We start from the raw sequence: 16703 nt of genomic DNA, 5'->3' as shown, positions 1-16703 counted from the left end.
ATACATGTATTTATCAGAAATGCAAGTACATCTAAAGGCAAAACCACTCTTGCAGTCACACAGTTTTGTAGTAAAGGAAACAAGGTAACTTAAGACAAAACAAAGCAGAAACAAGATCCAAGAGAGCTATTCCAGCAGGGGGAGGTGAAGGGGGAAGATGCACTTGACAGGCTGAGTGCTTTGCTGGATCAGATCTGCAGGATTATAATGCAATGAAGCAACAAAACGTTACACTGTATTTCCCTCAGCCCTAGCAGAAGGTTATCACAGGCATAAAAACAAACTCTAGACAGGCTGAGATGAGCAAATTAAAGTTGCTGTCTCAGATCTTTTGTATAGCACGCAAAAGCACTGTGGTTTTACTTTCCTTTTGTTTTCTTAGGCTGTAAATGAGATTGACTTAAAATCTGAACCCTTTTAAAAAGGAGAAAAGATCCATCTTTAGGTTCAGGAACTGAGCCACTGCAGAACAAGGGAACCGTTTCCTTCAACCTCTTTCAAGATAGACACCTTTTGAACACAAACAGATGGGAAAAATCCCTGAAGTCTGAAAAATTACTTAACTCCTCTAATAAGGTAACTTTATGACAAGCTTGCATTTGACAGGTGACTTCCTTCAATAACTTTGCATTTTCCCCTTTCATCCCAACATTAGGATTTACAGACAAGTCTCTGCAACTCCAGGCACATGACATAGCACATTTAGCATCACAATTAAACATCTACATAGTTAAACACTGATGCTAATTTAAACAAAACAAAAACCACGAGTCTAATATGCTACCCACAGGAAGTGTAGCTTTAGTGTAGTCCAAAATTCTGACAGGAATTCCACCCAATAAGTGATATCCAATCATGCATTTAATCATTAGATGTTCCGTAATACGAAATTCACACAGATGCCAATAGCATCTTTCAGTTTTGCCTGATCTAGACAAAACCATTCATCCTGAACACTCAGGACAACTAAATGAAAGCTCAGTTCCACTATGGGACAAGCGCCTATTACAAGACAGCCAACAAGTGTGAAAGGTAGAGTCCTGCTTCAGGAGGAAGAAACACAAATCACAGCAATTAAGGATATCTACCCTTCTTTCAAATCATTCCTGCCAATCTTTAGTACTAACGTTTGTATCTGGAGTAGGTAATGTAAAGCTTTACATCTCTGCTCAACACAGAGCAAAACCATACCACGTTACACGTTGGTGAAAACATTCTGCAATGAGGTATGAGTTTGAAAAAAAGCCTTTTTTCTTCTTCCTGCTACTAAGCATTAGATCAGTTTGGGTGTGAACCTGTTACAAGAAACAGACAAAGCACTATTAATAACATTTAAGCCATGTACAGACTCACAGCTTTAAGGCATAGATGAGGGCCCTTCAGACGCAGTTTGGGCTTTGCGTGCAAACCTTCACAATTCCCACTGCATATCTAACCTTTATGGGGCCTGGGAGAACATAACCTTCAAGTGTCACGCAGAGCTGGCAGTGCACAAACCTGTTGAGAGGAAAACAAGTTTTGCAGGGCTGGTGGGAAGGTGTTTAGGAACAGCCGGGCTCTTTGCTGAAGTATCCCAAGAATCCTGTGCACTTGAAAGCAGCGAGCTGGAAGCCAGCTTCAGCTGTACGCACACCCTGAAGTTAATCTCGCTCTAAAAGCAGCAGGAAAGCTCACCCTGGATGTTGAGGCCTAGCCAGAAGCCAGGAGCTCAAGTTAAGGCCTATTCATCCCAAATCCCTCAGAGGAGAGGTCACCAACTGCGCGCTCTCCGCTGAAATCTCACACCAACTCCACAAAAGAAGCCTTATAATAGAAACTGACCTAAGAGGGGAAAAAAACAGAACTAAAGACTGATCCAAGCATGACGGATAAACCAGGTGCAACGCAGAAAAGCTTTTGTGCTGCTCTCAAAACCCTCAATAAGAAATGCTGTGGAATTTAACAACTCAAAAGACTTCAGCAGGAAACATAGATTCCACACGAAGGCTGATGAAGAATTGTTCATAAACTATTAGAAATTTTTCAAAGTTTAAATCCTTCTTGGAGAATGTTATGAGCTACCCTTTTCTAAGGCTCATTACCTCAAACAACTTTTTTTTTTTTACTACCTATTTCGAAATAGAGTATTAACGTTGGCAAATGCCACAAGATGAAGTAAAAGCCATAATCTGTTTTGAAAGTCATGAATGGTATATAAAAGATAACAGCAAAATGTCACTCCCATCTTATGTTTCCACAATATGTAGTACCCCATTATTTTCAATAGTGAGCTCTACCTCCCTCTCACTTGGTATACACACCTTCTGAAATTTGTCAGAAGTCAGAGAAAGAAAAGGATTTGAGGAGTCCTTACCTTCATACATGTGCATCTGTATACACACAGACCAAATGCACTTTCAAAATTGCAGCAGAAGTCCTAAAGAATAATTTCAGCTACTATCAGAAGACAAAAAAACCCTAAGTGTTAAAACTTAAGTGTTCTCTGGAAAGTGAAAGAGTTGAAATTCTACTTATAGGAGAACAGGACTAACAAAATTAAGAGATACATTAACTCAGAGAAAAAACATAAGGGGAAAACAAAATTTCACAAAAACTGAAGTAAATTTCAATATGGCGATATCAACTGTCTAGAAGCAAGCAATAACAGCATTTTTGAGTTTAGCCCATAGAACAAGAGTGTCTTCAGCTTCCCGAAAAGCACATTGTTATGTAGATTAGAAAAGTGCTTAAAAATCAGGGAGTAAGGTCTACATCATACTCAGGAAAGAAAACATGTTTTTATAATAAGACGGCTCCAAATAACAAATTAGTTTCAGTAAGCATAAGTTCATCAGTTAGCTGCTTGTAGCAACCATCAGGCTTCATATTCTAGGAAGACCACTGTGGTGCCATAGCTATACTGCCATCAATGTGTGAGTTCCCCAGTGTAAGCACACTAACTCATTCATACACTGGTGGTCAACTAAGTACAGATACAATAAAGTAATACAATAAGCAGCTAACAATGTAATTTTTTTCTTTAATAAAAGCCAGCACAGCTCATGGCCATAAGGAATTCATGTTTATTAATAGGATATTACTTACTTCTCATCATTATTCACTTATGTTCTGTATGTCAAAACAGAAGGGCAACTGGCAGAATGCAATAGCTGATGTGTTGGAAAAGTATCAGGGATTTTGGTATTGACTATTCCACAGAATACTCAGTAAAATATGATTTGAGAAAGATGTTTTCTTTCCTTGCATCAGTCTGAAACAGATTTTATTTATGCTCTCACACACCACAGATGCAGTCCTCAGTTTTGCACAGTAGTAACTGCACTCACTCCCAAAATCTTACTCATCAATTCATTTCCAACCACTATCCAACTATATCATCATCTCTATGGGATAGCAACCTTCTTTCTGGCTAAAATGGTGGTTGTTGTCTTCATAACAGAGTGAGAGACTGCTCTAAATTTAGCCAACACAGCAGCACTTTATCAAAGGCAATTCATCACCAAAAAAAAAGCCATCAAATAATTCTAAACACTGCTCTGTGCAGTCGGATTGTTATGACTGTATTTTCCATTTTAATGGGTCATAGAAACTGTTTATTCTGTTTTATATGGAATCTCGTTTTATGTAGATTTTTAAGCAGGCTCATCCTTTACGAACACTTAAAACAGCTGCTCATCCCCGATGGTTCAGACAACGGGAGATGAAGAGAACAAGTGTTAGATACCGCGTGTAGACATCAGAACAGTTGCATGGTTTGCTCTTTCATCTCCTTTTTTTTCCCCCCCAATAATCTGTAACTCCTCATCACGTGGAGGCACTTGAAGCATCAACTTCCATCAGACAGTCCTTTCACTTCAAGGCTGAGTGACAACATTCCTGAGAGCAACAGGTTATCTGTAGACACCCTGTATCTCAAGCCTGAAAGCTAGATAGTCCAGGGCAAAGCAAATATACAGCTTTTCTGGATATTTCTCCAGTCCTAGAACAGTTTGTTTTACTTGAATGATGCAGATGATTGAATAATAAACAAGCTATTCAAACTCAGAGGGAGTAAACTACATGAGTCAGAAGTTCTCAAATATTGCCCCATCTTCCTAATGGCTTGTTTTGAATAGTGCAAGGTAGAGTTGGCTCTGGCTTCAAATTTTAGACCAGCCTTGACATCCAAAGTTAAGAGACACCCGATTTTAATAACCCCACAACACATACTGGTCTGATTTTTCACTCCGTTTTGTTTATATTGGAAAAAAGCACCAACACAGAGCCGCAGCACAGAGTAAAATTGAGCATCAGATGGGTAGCACTGAGCACAGCCATGCTTCTCGTTTACTCAGACTAATAATTCAAAAGCTATTTCTAGACTCCTGGAGTGACTCTGACCTGTCAAAATCCTTTAAATTTTGACTCACGTAGCTAGATTAATAGTTCAGATACAGTCTAAAATGCAGCTTTACTATTTTTAATACTTTAGTTAGACTAGAGCAGATAACAGACCTATGCAAGCAGCAGCATTTTACAAGCTAAGGACAGGAGAAATCAGGCTTTGTAATCTTAGCCCACAAGGAGTTACATATATTTCAATTCACAATGCAGGTATTCCTTTGGGCAAGCCATAATCTGATTTGCCATTATCTACTACCTTGTCTGGTTTCAAAGGACTTGACAAAGATGGAATATTGAGGTCTATTTTGAATTGAACAACAGATTCAAAAGCGGTTGGAGAAAGAAGAATAGGGAAGGAAAGAAAAGGAACAGTCCATCAAAAGAGTTTTCTTGAGGGAGGGGGAAGAGGCTAAAAAACTACTACTCAAATACACACGGATGCAGAAGGATCCTAAAGAAAATGAAGAAAAACTTCAAAACCACCAAGCAACAATTCAAAACCAGTATTTCTTTGACATTTAATTCCCACTACTGGATACGTACCTTTCAGATAACAGCAACTTTAAAAGGTTTATTATTAAAAACCATAGACCACTTGAAAACTCATTTATTTTGCACTTGCAGGAAAACACAGATAAGGGATAGAGACATAGATTAGGTCACCTGCTCTTAAAGTGTGTGCTGTTTTGCTGATGGATATTATTCACATGTTGAGATTAAAGTTGAAAAAAATGAACTGCTAAAGAAAATTATAAAAGATAAAATTCCCTATATCTATCTTCCACAAGCACCAAAACCAACATTCACAAATTTAAAAGATTGAGATGGCAGGGTGGGAGATGGATGGACATCAGACCCACGTTAGTTTCTCTGGCTACTGAATGCTACTTTCCAAAAGCCAAGTATCTGGTACTTTTTGCCAGCCCCAAGCACTATTGCTTGGTGACTTCAGCCTTTCCTCTTGCCCCTTTCCCATTCTTTTCGCTCATACATTTACACTTCCTTCCTCTAAGAGGATGAACCAGTCTTTAAGGTTGAATTCTCTGGTGCTGAGAGCGATGATGTGCTGCTGAACCAAGCTGCAACACAAGCAGGAGTAGGTTACGGTGGTGATTTCTTACATTGCTTTTGAAAGCTGCCTGCTCTACTCCCCCAACCTAATATCAAAAACTGTTCTGATCCTGTATTTCACAATGCTGTTCCTTTCTTTTCTCCAAACTTTTTGACTGCTTGTGTTATAAATACAAAGAACTTGCTTACTGTCAGCAATAGCTGCACCTGAAAATCCTATATACAATAGTTTGGGATGGCCATGGTTCTAAAACAGTGCTAAGGACCATACATTTATTTTCCATTTACTGCTTCAAAGCCATGCACCTAGCAGCCACCAATTTTAAGATTTCCTGTGCTTGTGACACCTTTACCATCAACACTAAAGGCAAAGCACTCAGAAACTTGCCATCAGCGACATGCCCAATGTTAACCATTTGTTACAATGGCACAAACTTAGAAACAGTGCTGAGATTGTAGAAGTAGTCTCTAAATCTTCTCGTACAAGGAGAAGTGGCCCTGATTAAAGCAGCAGGTACACATCTTGGACAACAGTTTCCCTTCATAAGTACAAGAATTGAAGGGTTTTAGAATACCTGTTGCACAACATTATTATTGTGTTTATGCCTGTATCAGCTGCCTTCAATACTACCAAGGGAATTCTCTTTTTTACCTGGAGTTACTGAAAAGAGCAGCCAACCCATTCCTACAGATGAACAAGTCAGACATAAGCAAGAACTTTCAGAGTTTTGAAATCGTATTTGAGTAGGTAAAGCAATATTTAATTTGTTGAAATTCATGACTTACAATGGAAGCAATCGGTTTTCTGTTATTGAACATCTTTCAAAGGAAATTACTTTTTAAATCAGGCTATTAGTTTAAGTGTGTTTCAGCTACAATAATAAGAACAATAAGTGACAACTGAGAATAGCCTTCGTTCGTTGGTGGGTTACAATCAGCCTGAGACAGTACACACATGTTTCTTTTTTTATTATTAATTTTGGACATGGGAAAGTCTTGTATTTACATTATCAACTTAAAACAAAGATAAACTTACACACTGCAGTTTACACTTCACTTTGAGATGGTACTGACTCTGTCTTATGTTTCATTTTACTCCTGTGACTATGACCCAGTGCTGCCAGCATTACTGAATGCAAACAAGGCAATTTCGTTTTTAGATTTTCAAATATTCCTTTGCACTGTTTTTCAGAAATGTTTTAATGAACAGTAAAACTATATTTATGTGCTAATGAGATACCCTTGACAACACTGCAAATAAGAAGCAGAATAGATTTTTTGAGCCTAGGATACAAAGTCTTATAGCAATTACTCTAGCCTTGTCTAGTGAATTTAGCATTCAGAAATAATTCTCTGGCAACCCCACTTTAAGCCTTATGAATAACAAAGAGCACCTTGTATGTCTTAATGTCCTTTTATATAGGGATGCACCTATACCTATATCTTCCCACATTAAGCTCTTCCGAGTTGATAAAGTAGCACGTTTTTTCATTCCTGTGTAATTTAGACTTCTTAGCCTAGTTCTTCTACATGCTAATGGATTTTTATTACCGTCTTGCACTCCACTAGGTTTCTGGATTAAAATGTTTTCTTTGATTTATTTTAAATCTAAGGTCAATCACTATACTCAGAAGAGTGGATAAAAGACACTACCTCCAAAGAAGTTTTCATTTTAGGTGCTTAATCTTGCTTGCCCTCCTCCCCAGCATAAAAAATTCACGGTACCTCTCAGTTTACAGACCTGGTGGTAACTCTAGGGAATAATTTTGAGCAACATCCACTAAGAAAAACCACCCACCTGATACTGAAGGTCTCAGCCAGAACAAGGAGGGTGGGCAGGCAGAAACGATCGTGTAAGAGCTGCCCCGCATGATTTATCAGCCCTCGTGTGATACCAAGAGCGCTCTCTTCTGAGAGAAAGATGATGCTTCAAACTTCTTAAACCAGATTAGTCCTTTGTGTCTACTTTAACCTGCCCAGGTTATGTTCCAGAAATGTCTGTAGTGACAGTGGAAATAAAGGAATTTGTGAGGAAAAATGCAGAACTGATAGAAAGAGAGTCAAGAGATTTTCCTGGAATAAAAGGGTTCATATGGAACACTGCAGAGGGAAGAAAACTGTGGCAAAAAGGTGAATATAAAATCCTGTTTACACAAAGCACAAATATATAAATTTAAGAATAAATAAGCTTTATATAGAGGTTCAATTATGGAAGAGAAATGGATCTTGGGGTTATTTTTACTCTTGGAAAGCATCATAAGGAATAATTTCACCCAAATGAAAAGAAATCCAGAGCTCTATACCAGCAGAAACAAGCTATCAAGAAAAAAAATGCTCTGAAGTCCAGAATGTATCTTAATGAAGAGTATCTATAAACTAGACGGTACGTTGGTATGAATAATATATATTCCAGATTACAGAAAATATTTGTTCTCTTAACAAACCCATTCCTTTGGAGCTGAAATAAAATATTGATTGCTGTATCACATAACTGAGTTCCCACAGTTTTGTCTCCTCAAAAGATGGACAACTACATCCCTAACAACAACAGATTTTCTTAGAGAGCACCAGTACATGCTGTAGAGCTCTGAACTCTCTAGGAACTATACTGAAATCTTGTAACCTTTTGAGGGAAATAATGTCATTATTGCCAAACACTAAAAGACTAGATTTCTGTAGTCAGGGGCAGGAGGAAAACAGTATAGGAAGAAGGATGTACACAAAGTGTCAGTGAACCCACAGGAGAGCACCCATGGAAGACCAATACCACTATCACACTATTGATAAACTAAGGATGTTTGGCTTTCAGTTAGAGGCTAACTTAAAAAATAAAGGAAACGTTTTATTAGACAAATACTATTTCCTGCTCTTGCCCCAGACTTTTTGCAGTTTGCATTTATATGGTTTCTGCATTGGTTCAGCACACAGAACGTGTTACAAGCATACATTGGCAATACCTATAGTTACAGCTGAAAAAAATAGTTCAAAAAACTTAAAGCTTATTGCTAAAGGTATCCAGTTGCAAATATGTAGAAAAGCAAAGCTATTTTTGTCATACGCACAATGCCACAAAAGACTACCTACTGTAAAAAAAAGGAGTGATTTCAATATTCTGGTAGTAAATTTAGTTGCATTTTAACTCAAAGAATACACTTAAGAGAACATTATCCTTTGCATAAAGTTTGCCCTAAATTTACAATAAAAAAAGTTTTCATGCACACAAGAGAAAAGAAACTAAAGGGTAGGCAAAATTAAGTCATAATACATTTTAACACCTTTAGCAGGTACAAAGCTCTAAGATATGACATTTGTTTTGTTCATTCTCCATGTGTCTACTACCTACAGGTAAAGTTTCAGACGGGTTTTTATTCCTTATAAGAACAGTAAGCAAGCAGTTAACCCTTGTAACACAGCAAAAATCTGCTGGAAACAAAACCAGATTTATTTCCATCATAAGATTCCCACTTTAATAGTAAGAAATCGGTTCCTTCTCAGAAGGCTTCCTTTCCAAATGCTAACACAGACCACGAGAAATCATTCTTAATGCACCTTACACTGCAGCACTGACTAATAAAACAAAAAAGATGTTCCACCTTTCCTGTTGGCCCCTCACGTTATTATGATAAAGCCAAACACCACAGCAGATTCATAAAAGTTCCCATACAACAAAAAAATATTAGATGAACAGCTTTTTTGTTCGCAACCAGCAAACTCCATGGAAACTTATTCCTTTCATAAGAAAAAATAGTTACAGGAGAGAACAAAGTAAAATAGCTGTCCTGGCAATCAATACTTCTTTTATCCTAGAAGAGACGTACTGCATGTCATCCATTATGAGAAATGCATTAATAAAGGAATGTAAAGTCTAATAGTCTCGGGCTGCCAAGCTTCACTGCAGCACAAAAAAAATAGTTTGGCTTCCTCTTACTCCTACTCATGATCTTATCAAGTTCTCATATTAGCCTTCCTATGACTCACTCGCAAATAAACAAATTTTCACCTTTTAAATGCCTTTTTAATTACATTACTACTGATAAAATTTATATAGATGTAAACAAGAAAGAAGTACTTTATCAAAATAAGATAGGCAAAAATGTAAGCAACACCTATGCCTAAAGTTTGTGTATACATACCTGTGGGTTGACAAGATGCCCATTCTGAACAATACTCTATTTAAACCAAGATTTATTAGAAGTTCACTAGCTGTACCTCTTGGTCTAGCAATTAAGACACTGCCTGCTAAGACTATTCTCTTTCATGGGCGATTAAATAGCTCCAACAAGTCTGCTAGAATTGTCTAATTTACACATAAAAAAGATTACCTAGTAACACTTCTTTCCATCTCAAGAAGGTGACTAAAGAAAAGGATTTCCAAATTTTTTTTTAAACCTTTGGAAGAAGGCGTGCTGTAGACAGTACACAAGTATTTGAGAGATAAAGCTCACAGAATACTACAAAACTGTCAAACACACAGCAACAGCTAGCTTTTTAATGCAGTGTATTAATGCAGTTAATACAGGCTACCTGAACTCCCCCCTCAACATCATGTCAAGGATTTAAGCATATCTTTATAAGAAGTTCCCAACACTGAAATTCCTATATACTTTAATATTATGTTTAGGGTTCCCCCCCACATTTTTTTTTTTTTTTAAAAAAATAAATGCCAGGAAAAAAAATGTACTGGTGCTCTCTAAGAAAATTTTTTTTTTTTAAAAAAAAAAAAAAAAAAAGAATAGATACTCCTGGCATTTATTTTTTGCAAAACAACTTTAAGGCTTCAAAATGAATACACCACAGCAAGGTACTGCAACATGATTCATATCTTTCCCAGGGACTACCTGAAGAGCAAGAGCTGAATTAAATTTAAGCCAGTCTGCCAGCATAAATGGGGACATGAGTAAGTGGTAGTTTTCCTCTTAATTCCAGAGACTGTGTTTTGGGCAAAATTCGTGGCAGTGCGTCCCCAGTGAGCTGGGGAAGAACCATCCCCAGAATTTGCATCTTACCTCCTGGCCACGGGCTGTCCTCTGCACGAGACACCGGTTGGCAAGAGGCGCCTGCCCCGAGCTGCCAGCACGCTGTCTCTGCCAAGAAGCCATTACGCGGCGCGCTCGGGCTGCCACAAGTCACACCAGCGGCAATACATTTTCTGAAGACCAACAGTTACTGGGCAAACTTCACCAGAAAACACACAGTAATCAACTGGTATTAGTTATTCTGACAGCAAAGACCTGGATAGGAGTCTGACGATGGAAACCAAGGGTGGGGGGGGGTGGGGAAAAAGGATGGCAGAACTGAAGAGTTGACAGAACCGAAAGGTTTCTCACAGGAAGAAAGCAACTTATAACTGATTATTCCTTAAAAATACCTTTAAAAGTAGCAAGTACTACAGAGCATGGTGCTCTTCTGCAGCCATATTTACTGCAGTCTTGAGAAGCATCAGCGTTTCCTCCACTGCTGCACTTTGCCTACTCGGACAAAATGCATCTGCGTTTTGATGACATTTAATTGCTACAAAACAGAAGTGCCCAGCCAAGACTTCCCCGTGTGCATTTGCTGAGCACTCAGTCCCCTTTTTTTTTTAGGCTGGTCATGACAAATACAGCTTTAGCCTCACCCTTTATCAGTTAATCTTATCAACAATGATTTGTTAGAAAAATACACTCCTTACTTGCAAGCAGTGCAAAATCCCTCAAAACCAGACAAGCCTTCGGCTATGTATCACGGCCTACTGACATAGATGTTGGCAAACAAAATTAAAGATATCTAATTGAATAGCATAAAAGCAGAAAGCAGACTAAGAGCCAGCTTTTTCCATTCATCTTGCACTGCACAGTAGAGGGCTATGGTGTTCTTACCAAAAATAAGCAGTAGGTATCACCGCCAGAGAAGTAATAGGAGATTTTTCTTAAGTCTGAGGCATGTCTAAGGTCATAATTGGGATGTAGCTCCTCTGAATCCTTAAATACAAAACAACGATGCTCGTTTTCCAGTTAGGCTCGTAGGCAGACGTATTCTCATTTTTAATGGGGAAAACTATCCCAGAATGAGTGTTGGAGTATGTGATAACAACGGCAAGCACACTTGTCAAACATCCAAAACGATTATTTTGGAAACAAATAGACATGTGCAATCTAATTTCACTTAGCAAGTGCTAAAAGCCAAACAATGTGGTACTAAATTAGTTCATGCTGACAACGAAAGGAAATTCCCAATTACTCTAAGGATTACTTTCCTGAAGCCAACCTTTCCTAATAAAGGCAAAACTCCTATACTTGCATAAAAACACTTGATAAAAAGATTAAAAGTCTATGGAATTGAGTTTCTGAACTTTAGAGAAAGTTACTACAGAGATAAGCCTTGCATTACAGCACTTTTAGTATTGTAAAAAAGCTAGAGAGCCATTAGAAAAATATTGTTTCATGCAACTTGACAATTAGTGCTTCACAATAATTAATGATTTGGAGGGGAAGCAGGGAGGACAGCCTCATTTCCAGCTGCCTTGGTTACCCAGAGTGCTGCAGAATTAAGAGGTAGGGTGGTGTGCTACAAATATACACGCAGTCATGTCAAGGAAAGGAAGAATTCACGTAACAGTCAAGACTGGAAGGTCCAAAATAATGAAAAGGAAAAAATTAAAAAGTCTACAAGAACCTCTTCAGCATTACATATGCTGAGACCAAAAAAAATAACCAGAAGCCAATTAAGACTGCTCCTCCCCATCTTTAATAGGCAGACATCACCAAAACCCCACCTTCCTTCTCCTCCCCAGACTGTTTACCTGCACAAAGCTAGGAGCTTTCAAGCTTTGGCTGTTTGAGAAACATTCAGTAAGTCTGGAGTCTGAAAAGACTATATTTTTTTTTTTATAATGCAATAAACCAAATTTGATGTTAAATGAAATTTAAGAAAAAGAAGGCTAAGGAATAAAGCCTGTAGAGATTTGCTACAGCTGGGCTCTTGATGAAGTCCTCCAAGAAGGAGGCAGAGATAAAGGCAGATTGATAATTATTATACTTAAAAGCTAATACTGAGAATTGGAGGGGGAGGGGGAGGGAGGATGAATCAAAATCAAAGCAACTGTAGTACATGCTTACACACCAAAAAAATATTAAATGATCCTTATTAGTGCCAACACAGTTAAGATACTTTAAGCCTGATAATTAAAGAAAGGGGGGGAAATGCATATATTTCAAGTACTCTGTATATTAGGCCTACTTGGTATGAGCTTATCCTCAACTTTATATAAAGCCATTCCAAAACCTACTCTGCAAACAGATTGGAAGTAATTTATCATGTAAAAAGTAGGTCCTCAGTATAAAATTCCTTTCAGAGATGCACGTTGTTAGAAGTCTGTCCTCATTAACCGGTAAAGGGATTTTGAGCACTTAAGATCCATCTAATTGCCAAAGCAATCCTAAAGATTAGTACTATGGTATTTCTAATAACTTTCAATCTGCAGAGTTGCTTTGGGGAAAGCCTGATCTCTGTCATATCTGCAGAGTAATTCAAAATCATCGTAATTAAGGGGGATAGAAGAAAACCAGGCAGTACCATGGATTCTTAGAAGGCACAGACTCAATACAAATACTTTGCAAGTTAACCCTAGCGATTTTTGAGCATGCATATCAAGTCAGACATTCATTTCCAGTCCAAAATGCTGAACAACATTTTAATAAACCATTTAACTCCAGGAAAACATTTAAAACAGTAAGTATTTACAAAGGTAGAAAATATCTCAAATATATAATGAGTATCCTTCTACAAAGGAGCTCTGGAATATTACAATCCTTGCCACAAGGCCTCAGTACAGATCAGAAATCAACTCCCCAGATGCGACTTCTGTCCTCCTGCAGGCACAAACGAACATGGCTGCAGGTGAGAAGGTATTTCCTTCTCTATATAGACTTCTATAAACATCTTTGCAAGAAGCTAGAGCTCCCAGCGAGACATCTCACACCAGCTAACCTCGCCACCAAGTCTTCTAAAGTAACAGCAGCCTTTTCCTGTTTAAGCTGAGGGAGGAAGTTTTGTCTCAAATTATCAGCCATGCTCTGAACAAATGTTTTTATAGCCAGGAATCCAAACCACTGTAGGTTTCTCAGCTTAAAAAATATCATTGAAATTTGTATCTTTTGAACATTATTCCTAACTATTTCCAATAAAAGAACAGCAAGAGGTGAGATACAGTAGTTTTTCCAAGCGAACTCTTGCTCAATGAAAATATCTAAGCATATTTCAATTGATGTTAGTCTCGTGTTCAGCTAGGGCTACTAGGTCATACTACAGTATTTCCTCTAAGCTTCTTTCTAAAATCGCAGCAGGCTGCAAGAACAGGAGTATCACCGAAAACAGACAGGGTCTAAGGACAGGGTCTCAGGGTACCTCTCGGCTTCCTTTCTGAAGGTCAGACATTAGAAAGTTGTCATCTCCTACAGATAATCTTTCGGGAGTTAATTGAATGCAAATTTACAGCAAAGCATCCCTGTTTAAACCCCAGTATTCTTGCTCACAACTTCCCCAGAGCACTAGAGAAATACAAGTTTACTTACTTGAAAGATTTTGCTATTAGTCATCTGGGAAACTATGCAACCTACAAAAAAATCTGTCCGCTAACTGGCTGCAAAGCAGTCACAAAAACAAATGATGGAGTTTTAGATTAGAGACCTTTTTGCAGTACCCTTGAAGAAAACCCTTGTGGTCCTCTCTCCGGATCGAGCGGATGTTCAGAGGGATGCTACACCTGCTCCCAGAGCCTGGAGGAAGTGCAGTATCTGAGCAACCCTCCCAAAAGCCAGCAGGCAGGAAACGAGAGCAGAACCCATTTCTTCCCAGCATAAAGAACCATTAACCCTTTCCTTTAAGGGGTTGATTACTAATGGGGGTCTTCAAAATCATTCCACTCTGTTAGAGTTGCACTGGAGTTGGGGGGCAGTACCAAGAAGTTTGCAGAACACGGGCACTGTTACACCCGATGCAGAGAGCAATGAGGGCACCTGTCAACAGTGGGAAGAGCAAACTCTGCATGTGCTCCATGTACAGCTGCCAGGCTTCTTTCTGCAGGAGGAGGACAGAAAGAAAGGGATAAAGCAACTAAGGAGGAGAGCTAAAACATTGTAGAAAATAAAGTACAAGTAAACAGGCAGGAAAGAGAGGGATTAATGCAACAGCGAGTTGCAGTACACAGCACCAGCTGCAACCTCCCAGTTAAAAGTCACCGACCTCACAGCACCCAGCCAAAACAAACCAAAAAAGCTGCTCGGCTCTATTTCCACCCAGGCTACCCAGGCCTAACTCTTGTTTTAACCCACAGGAAAGTTTTCAAAGCTTATCACTCAGAAGATATTAGCACCGAATGGGAAGCACAGCATCTGACTTTGGAGACGGAGATCGAAACGTAATTGTCAAAACAATTTTGAGAAAAGGGCAGATCTGTGCCCGGCTGTCTCTGCTGTTTATTAGTTGAAGACAAAGTGCAGTTCTGAAACGGCAGAAACAAGCTAAGTTATGCAAAACTCATCTGGCCAGCATAGCATTAGACAAAGAAAATGTTGATACAAATTTACCAGCAGATTGTTAGGGAATAGGAGGCATTTATGCTCGCAGCAAGATGCTTTCAGTGTCCAACATGGAAGCATTAAAAGTGACTTTGAAAATTGTCACTCGCAAGCAGGGGGGTGTTGTGCCAGCGCTTCACATGGCACGCAGCACTGCCCATCTCCTGGGCAAGACGCAAACAGCAATGCCATTAGCACAATCAGGAGTCTGTCTGTAACACAAATGCTAAAAAACATTTGGAACAGACCCACGGATTTTTATATAGTCATGAGAGGCACACAGCGAGCTGCATCTCTAAATCAATGTCAGGAACAATCAATACTCCTCTAACACAACAGAGGGGCTAGATAAATAAAAAAAAAAAAAGAACAAAACTTTTATTTATTTTTACAATTTGTGAGCAAAACAATGAAAAAGACAACCCAACATCTGATTCAGTACGAAGAATAATTTTTCTGTGGTTATTCTGCCTTGAAATCACTGCAATCTCTCTATTTTCTGAGTCACCTAAAGCAGCATTATCGCAAGCAGCGCCAAGAGTATTTTCCCTTATCTAAAATTATAACCCTATATACTCACAGTAAGCAAAGAGGCACTTTGAAATCTATAAGACTATATATGATACTTTTTTAGAAGTCATTACAGAAATACTATGAGATACTGAGTTTGTACTTAAAGAAAAACATTTTTATAGGGTAAGCCACTACACTGTGCATAAGATAGCGATGACTGAATTCTCAGAAAACAGTCTTTTAGTTTTGGAGAACTGAAGATGTGTCTTACCTCTTGAAAGCACACACCGAATTAGCAGCAGAACATCACAGAGTGTATTGACAAGAGCAGTAGGAACTTTTAACCTCTACTCCAGTAGAAATTCATTGCAGGTGTACAAGTTACTGAAAACCAAGTTACTCAAAGGCAGCTGGCATACCAAAAATGAAGCCTTACTCTTTAAAATGCCGAAGAGTATCACAAGAACTTCATTGTCTTATGATTGGGAAAGATGTCCTCAAACACTAACCAGTTTACTGCAGTCCCAGTAGGTAGCAGCATGCACAATGAAGCACCGCGCTTCCTTGCTACCTCACAACTACACATTTACAGCTGCTCTGCAGCAAATTCACACTTGTGCTGTGAAACCTAACTGAGCTTTCCCTCACTTGAATTCAGTTACTAAGCACCCTGTAGAAAATATTTATCTGTAGCAGTCAAAATTCACAATAATCAGGATATCTAGAACTTCAAGTGGCACTAGGAGATGGAGAAAAAGGCTGTCTAGGATTTGGGGATAGCAGGGCACAGAGAATAACAATGTGTGGCTTCTGGAAACAGGAATACCACTGCCATGTGCCCACCCCACGCTCCACATTCCACTGCTGGAAATTAAAACCCACTTAATCTGGACTGTCCCTTTGATATCCTGGACCACCAATTCAGGGCAGCCAGTTCTACAGCTCACTGTGGTTCAGGACAGCCGGTTGCACTGCAATTCAGGTTGCCCACATGCATGAAAGATTTGTTGCTTTCGTTTCAGCTTTGATATCAAGTCAGCAAGTAATATTTTTTTTTTATTATTTTTTTATTATTAAAATAGGCTGGAAGATGACTAGGAATTTGCATTTTCTAGAATAAAATCTAACTTTAGGAGAAAAAAATAAAATCTAATTTCACTATAGTCGGTCAACATTTGA

At 38.6% G+C, this 16703-nt stretch overlaps 1 protein-coding gene across 1 annotated transcript in view; it reads right to left on the bottom strand.

The window, feature by feature from the left end:
- The window catches only part of GALNT2 (polypeptide N-acetylgalactosaminyltransferase 2), an 87601-nt gene that overhangs the window by 49485 nt on the left and 21413 nt on the right, over positions 1-16703 (bottom strand). The window lies entirely within an intron of this gene.

Source organism: Netta rufina (genome assembly GCF_964035555.1).
Source record: "Netta rufina genome assembly, chromosome: 3".
Taxonomy (NCBI): Eukaryota; Metazoa; Chordata; class Aves; order Anseriformes; family Anatidae; genus Netta; species Netta rufina.
This window is presented reverse-complemented; position numbering and strand designations above follow the sequence as displayed.